This window comes from Trichosurus vulpecula, chromosome 6 (genome assembly GCF_011100635.1).
Source record: "Trichosurus vulpecula isolate mTriVul1 chromosome 6, mTriVul1.pri, whole genome shotgun sequence".
Classification (NCBI taxonomy): Eukaryota; Metazoa; Chordata; class Mammalia; order Diprotodontia; family Phalangeridae; genus Trichosurus; species Trichosurus vulpecula.
The window spans coordinates 5,830,319-5,837,789 of record NC_050578.1 but is presented as its reverse complement, the minus strand read 5'-3'; positions in this window follow the sequence as shown (position 1 = coordinate 5,837,789).

The window sequence follows — 7,471 nt, the reverse complement described above, 5'->3', positions numbered from 1 at the left end:
CAATCTTCCCTCTGTGGGCTACACTCCAAAAGTTGAGTAAAGCTATATTAAATGTTCCCCATCAAAAATAAATGCCCACATCAAATAGCCATTAACAGTGGATTGTTGAATCCTATAGATATGGGGGCTTGTGATTGAGAAGACTGGGATCAATTAGAGAAAATATCAATTGAGAAAAAATGGGACAAAGATAAGGGTAGCTGAAAGTGTCACTAAATATACATCTTAGAGTGATGGTTAGTGTCATACCACCGACAGCAGAATAATTTAGATAGGGACACTTTCTGGCTTGGGCTGAGAGGAGAATTTGGTCCTTTTATTTATCACTTTTCTTTTAAGCAGGTCTGTCTCATTAGCACAAAAATAATAACTGAGGATACTCACTTTGTAAAAATATTTTGCCTCTATGATTTTGAGTTTTAAGTAGTTTAAGTTGGTTCAGTTCCTCTCTCTTTTCTCTGGAATTTTTCTTTTTCTTTCTTTCAGATGCTCATTTTAGAAGCCTTTTCTTCGCATCGTCTTTCAGTTCTGATTTTTTAATTTTGTTTTTATCTAGCTTTCTTATTTTATTTTGTTATGTTTTCCCATGTATATTCTATAAATCATAACCAACCCACTGTACTTCGGAGAATTCCAAATGTTGACTGTTACTGCTGGAATGATTAATACCGTGAACTATGTATTTGATAGGCTGCTGCTCATTGGCATGCTGTTCTGAACTAAGTCTATTTATATGCTAATTTTCTTTGTATCTACACAGTGACATCATCTACATTTGCATGATTCTGTTCAAGTCCCTTTAGAGTGTTACTAATTTGAATACTTGTCTTACATCGTTATTTGCTACATCTTAATCATAAGCCAGCATTGCTTCCCTCTGTTATTACACATTTTTGTGTGGTTTGGCATTATTTGCTGAATAATATTTTTATGAATATTTGAGCAAAAATGGAGGTTGATGTTTAAAAACTATTGTCATGTGTGGACCACTGTCTCCCTGGTTCCTCCCCAGAACACACAAATAGGTCAGGCTGTTTTATCCCTTAAAGATGCCAAAGCTGTACTCTGGATGTGACTGACCCAGGTCGCTAAGGCTCAGGTAATGCCTCCCTTGACTGCAGATTCCTGGTGTCTGTATTGATGTAGCTTCCTAGTCACCTAGGGGCATGAAAAGCCCATCCACCTGGAACTAGCAACTCTAAGACTTGGGGATGTCCCAAGGTCCCAAGAATCACCAAGCCCTGCCCTGTTGACCAAACACCCAAACTAAATGTGGCAGTGTCTTTGTTGAACATCCTCTCTATGCTATGGTTAAGTAAGTCTCCAGTTGTTAACTGTTAAATGACCTGCAAGTCTCTCATTTCATTCCAGTATTGCACCCAAATTAACAGGGGACCCACCTATTAAATCATGTAAACGGTATAGACCCTATATAGTAGGGACACATTTAGTCTCTAAATCTTAGGAGTAGGTCTTGAGTATGAACATGACCTTCCCCCACTCCTCCTTCCTAGGACCCTTCTCATTTTAAATCTTAAGATGCTACTTTCCTTTCTTTCACTTAGGACTTTAATTGTAGTATACTGGAAGGGCAGATTATGAGTAAGAGGTTCAAATTGAGACAAAGGGAAAGGACTCCAACAAGCAAAGGCAAGGAGAACAAACAGTGCATCTGGAAACATTTGGCTAATCGGCAGGAAACAGGTTGGAGAGTCAAAGGAGGCTTAAATTTCATTTTGAAACTTTTTTTGTTTTTCTGAACTAGGTAAACATTATCAAATATTAGCATTTCCACATTCCAGGAAGAACAGAAAAAGGGTTGTACATTAAATTGTTTCTCCCTTGTGTACATTTTTAAAAAGCAAATAATAAATTCAGCATACTGCTTCCAAAAGTATCCTACTCTTTAGTGTTTCCCTCTGAGCCTTCCAGTCCTTAGCACAGTGCCCGGCACATAGTAGGTGCTTCATAAATGTTGATTGACTGACTAAGCCTCCTTTCTGTGCATTTTTAATGCTCCATTGACCCACACCATGCTTTTCTCTCTCTCTCTCTCTTTTTTTTTGCCTCACTATCACAAGTCCCTCTCTTCTTCCCAATTCTACCTCCCCAAAAGGAAAAACACTTTCTTGTAGATACGGACTCCATAATAACCTGGAAAGACCTACATGATCAGATGCTGAGTGAGAGGAGCAGAACCAGAATATTGTACACAACCACAACAGACATATTGATTCTGTGATGACTAACTTTGATAGACTTGGCTATCCTCAGCAATACAAGGCTCAAAGACAGTTCCAAAGGACTCATGATGGAGAGAGCCAGCTACATCCAGAGAAAGAATTGTGGAGTCTGAATGCAGATTGAGGCCAACTATTTGCTCTCTTTTTCTTTCTCTTCTTTTTTGGTTTTGTTTCTTCTCTCTCATGATTCATTCCATTGATCATAATTCTTCTTTGCAACTTAACTGTTGTATAAATAAGTTTAATGTGAAAGTTTATATAGAATCTATATCAGACTGTATTGGGGGAGGGGGGAGGGAAGGGAAGGAAATTTGAAACTCAAGAACATGTAGAACTAAGTGATGTAAACTGAAAATAAAAAAATCTAATTAAAAAAAACTCTTCCTTGTAAGCCATAAAAACATTTAAGCAAAACAGATTCTTAAAATATACTTATCTTAAAATATCTTTAAAAAGCACTTGTTTCATCCTACAATTCTAGTTTCTATACCAAAACTTTTTTTGAGTATGTGTTTTCAAGCCTCTTTTGTTTCAGATAAGAGTGAAATTCATTTGATGGCGACATTCTTCCCATGCTTCCCAATGAGAAATAACAGGTTCCCAATTCTGTCTTCCTCCGTTATGCACTAATGTATTCATATCCAGCAGTCTGCTGGTAAATGTTTAACAATTGGCTCTCTGGGGGAAAAAATGTACAAGAAACACTTTTAAATTTGATCTGCATTATTAACAGTTTCCTAAGTCTAGAATCTAGATAACCAACAAAACAATAAATTGAGCCCTGGTTTGTAACTTTGTGATTTCTGAGATATAAATGCTGACACTCCTTCCAAGTGCATATTATATATGTGTGTGTATGTATATATATATATATATATATATATATATACATATACATATATATGTATATATATTAAGCTCCCTAGTGTAATGGGGAGGGGATCTGGAACATGCACAGAGGGCTTCAGATGGTACCTTCATGTGAAGGACAGTGGGGAACTGCTACCAGGAGAGTCATGATGACACGAAAGCAAAGTGCCTTAAAGAGACTAGGCAGACTTAGCCAGTTGGCTAAGTGTGTGGGTGGGAAGAACCATTTTGGACTGTTCCATGTTTTGTAAGCATCCTTAATGCCTGAGTCAGCACTGGCTAGTTCTTTTTCTTTATTCTCGTCTGGGGGAGCTCAGTGAGTCTTTTGTTCACAGTGTGCTGAAGTAACTATGCTGCACAGGGAAAGGGCTCATGTCATATGATCTGATATTCCTCTGATGCCATATGGTCCCTGAGAAATGGGTCTGGGTCCTTGTCCTTTTTTTTTTTAATTTTCTATTCTAGGTGCAGGGAATAGAGACTCCAATTATGGGAGAGTGAGCTAGAGGAATCGGAGGAATCAGAATGCAGGCTGGTGTTTCAGCCTACCCAGTATTAATGGCCTAAGAAGCAATCTTTATGAGTGACCTTTGGGTGCTCAGCAGGACTTAGGATTTTGGACATGCAGCTAATGGTACCAAATGCTATGAAGGAGCTGAGCTGCTCTGACTTGGTCCTCTGGAGGTTGAGATAGTTTAGGAGAGTGTATGACCTAGAATAATTGGGGAAAATGCTCTATTCTTCTTCTTGTTATTTCTTGGAAGTAAATATCCCATTGTGAAAGAAATGTGATATTAAATGACTAAATAGCGCTGAGACTGCTGGTCACTGGCTCCTAGCCAATGGGCCAACAGAGGTTGAAGAGATTGAATTCATGGCTGTAGAGAAGAGGCACTCAAAAATCTTATAGTTACTGTGGAGCCCTGAGACGTGATGTGACAACCTTGCCCCTGAGCAGGTCCAGAAAATACTTTGGATGCTTGGCTTCTCTGCACTCTAGTGTTGGTATTTCAAAGTTCTTACACAGCTCTGGTCTTTTCATTGGAAATGCTTGAAAGTCCTCTGGTCCATTGAAGATTCATTCCCCCATCCTGTGGGATTATACTCAATCTTTTATTCTTGATAAACCTTTATCTTTAGTCTTTTGGAATATCTCATTCCAAGATTTTCTTTCTTAAAAGAGTAGCTGTCAGATCTTTTGTGATTCTGACTCTTATTCTGTCATACTTGGACTCTTCCTTTCTGACCTCTCACAGTGTCCTCCCTTTGACCTAGAAGAGCTACGATGTTTGACAATTTTCATTTCTTTCATGAAATGATTAGTGAATTAAAAAAATTTTACTTTTTAAATTAGTTTTCTCTTTTACTTCTAATTTTTACTTTGTCCTCTGGTTCTAAAAAATTGGGGCAATTTTCATTTATGATATTCTTGAGCTTTTACTCTGAAGTTATGGCAAGAACAAGAGCATGAACATTTCTTCCCAGCATCCCAAGGATCATCTCCTTTGTAGCACTTCAGTCTCTGGGGAGAGTAGGCTCAGACTTAGCCCTTTCTATGTGGGATTAGTCTCACCAAATTTAAGTGTAAATGCAGAGCTGCTACTGGACGAGTATTCATCTCAATCAAGGATGCTGGTCCTTGAGGTTTCCCTTCCCTCTGTGGAACATTGATGCTGGGCCTGTGGCAAAACCCAACATTGCCTGGACCCCTAGGCTTGCCAGACTGCCAGACCCTCAGCTGCCTGGAAGGATGGCTCTCCAGACCTTTTGAAACTCAGAAGATCAGAACTTCCAGGTTACTCTCCTTTACCTAAAACAAAAGAAGAAACAGAAACAATGGACAGGGGACAACTGTCAGCCTTGAGGAGTAGGGGGCCCATGTCTTCCAGGACACTATTGGCTAAGGAGTCAAACCAACAGCACAGACCCACCAAGAGATAACAGTGGAAGAGAATGTCATGGTTTTCAAGGAGTCTGGTGATTCTTAAATTGTCTCTCTGATGTGTTTTCCAAGTCATTTGTCCTTAATAGTATATGCCTTATATTTTATTTTCTTTTTTCAGTCTTTTGATTTATCCTATTACTTCTCATTGCCCTATCCACATCATTGAGCTCTGTTCCGGCCATTCTAACCTTGAAGGAGTCTATTACTTGGGTTAAGTTTTCTACCTTCTCTTCTAAGGTATTTGTTCTTCTTTGCATTATTGCCTCTATAGTTTTTATCTCTCTTACAATTTCATTTTTTAAACTATCTTGCTTCATTTCTTCCATTTGTGTCTGAAATTCTTGTGGCCAAGCCAACTTTTTTTTTAATGAATGCAAGAAAAAAAGTGCTAAATTGGATGTTCTCTATGTGCTTGTGCTAAGCTCTGATGATACAAATAGAAAAGTAAAACAGTCCCCTATTCCAGGAATTCACATTTTAATGGGGGAGACCACACATAGGGAAGGTGCAAATCACATCCCATGGTGCCTAGGGTATAGCTGCAAAACTGATGATTAGAGCTCATTTTCCACTGATAAAATCACATCATTCCTGGTATACAACTTTTTTTTCCTCTGATGCTCTCCTTGTAGTTGTTGTGGACTTACTCTCCCTTATCTCCTGGGCATCTTTGGACACAAAATGCCTCTTTAGAGTGTTCGAGTCTTCTTCCATTTACTCCTATCTCCAGCCTCATTACCTGATTTAGGACTTTGTGACAGGGTCAGGATCCACATTCTCTTTTCCTCTGGGATGGTAGACTTTGGTCTTGATCTCCCTTTCCCCATTTCCTGAAAACTGTTTGGCTTTCCCTTTCCTTGGTGTGCCTGTGCCCAGAATAACAGAAGGATCTGTGCCCTCAGTTACAGCAGTGGAATTGGTTGTTCCCTCTCAAGGTGCTGCTGTGGCATTTTGGCTTTCTAGGGCTTCTCTGGTCAGGGCACTGCCAAAGTTTCCCCATTTCCAGGCTGTGCTTCCAGGCTGCTGACCTGTGCTGGTGCTGCCTGTACCTGCAGGACCCCTTCTGTCTTTTAAGCATCAGGAGCATTTGGATACCTTTATGTTCAGTCCTGGGCTAGATCCAGGAGTTTCCTGGTGTTTCTTTTTGGCTTTTTTGTTTGCTTTGAAGTCTGGAGATCTTTTGACGTCTCTCCGAGTAAAAGTGGGACAGTCGGGCTCCCCTGGTATCTTTCACACCACCATCTTAAAGACTTTGTGAAGAACAGTTTCTTGGGGATGGAGAAGAGGCCACAGTCTCTGCTCAGGGCAGAGAGGAGACTTGGTACTAGCAATGCCTCATTGAATCCCCCTAATAACCAAACAGTTGTTGTTTACCTAGGCCACTGGGTGGAGAGTGGGAGGCCAGGAAGGAAGCAGCAAACTCCTCAACAGCTGCTCATTCTCCAGGGGTGCCCATCCCCCGTGGCTAATTTGGGAGTGCCTTCAAGCTCTCCCTTGCATGTGGGAACTTGGCGTTCTGGGCTTAGACGGGAGGATGTATTCACCTTCGGCTCCACTTTATCTGTAAATAGTGCGACAATGAAAGAAAGAAAGGGGGGCAATAGAGGACCCCTGCACGTGTCAATGCTGGGGTTCAGGCGCCGAAACCTGATCTTGGGATCCTGGATAAGGTGTAAAATGGGAGGGGGTGCAGGGCTGGTGGTCGAACTGGGTAGATGTGCCTGAAAAAAACATTTATGTATTATTTACGTACCAAACCCTGTGCTGAAATGCTTCGGATTCAATTAGGAAAGCAAGATCTCCCCCACCCCACCCCCCTTCAAGTTTACTTTCTAGCAGAGACATCACCTTGGGAAGGGAGTGAGTGCGGGCAGTGGAAGGATGGTTCTGTCTGGGCAGTCACAGGGATGGGCGGCGCGAGGTGACATCTTTGCACAGATCCTTCCCAGAGACAAACGTACAGTTGATTTGATTATTCAGATGTCAGTTCTTAGAGAAAGCAATAGAAAGAGGTTGGGGCTAGTAAGTCTTAAGGGAGCTCGGAGTGCAAGTCCTTCATTTTAAGGAAAAGACGTTTCACTGATTCCTTTGCGATTTTGAGCCCTTGCACACACTTTAACAAAGAAAACCGGTCAAACAAAAACAACCCATTCAGCTGCCACCCTCCGTGTGCGAAGCTCTTCCTTTGTGGTTCTTCTCCCCCTCCCCCCCCCATCCCGCCGCCCGCCCCCTCCTTCCCTCTCCCCCCCCCACCCCATCTCTCTTAGCAATGGATAGGTATGCTTCATTTATTTGTTCTCCCGGACCATTATGTTTTTCAGTTACTCAGAATCCAGTTTACTTTCAGGGATGATTATGATTGTGACACCGTCTCTTTCTCCGCCCCAGCCCCCCTTTTTTACGCTGGAGGAAA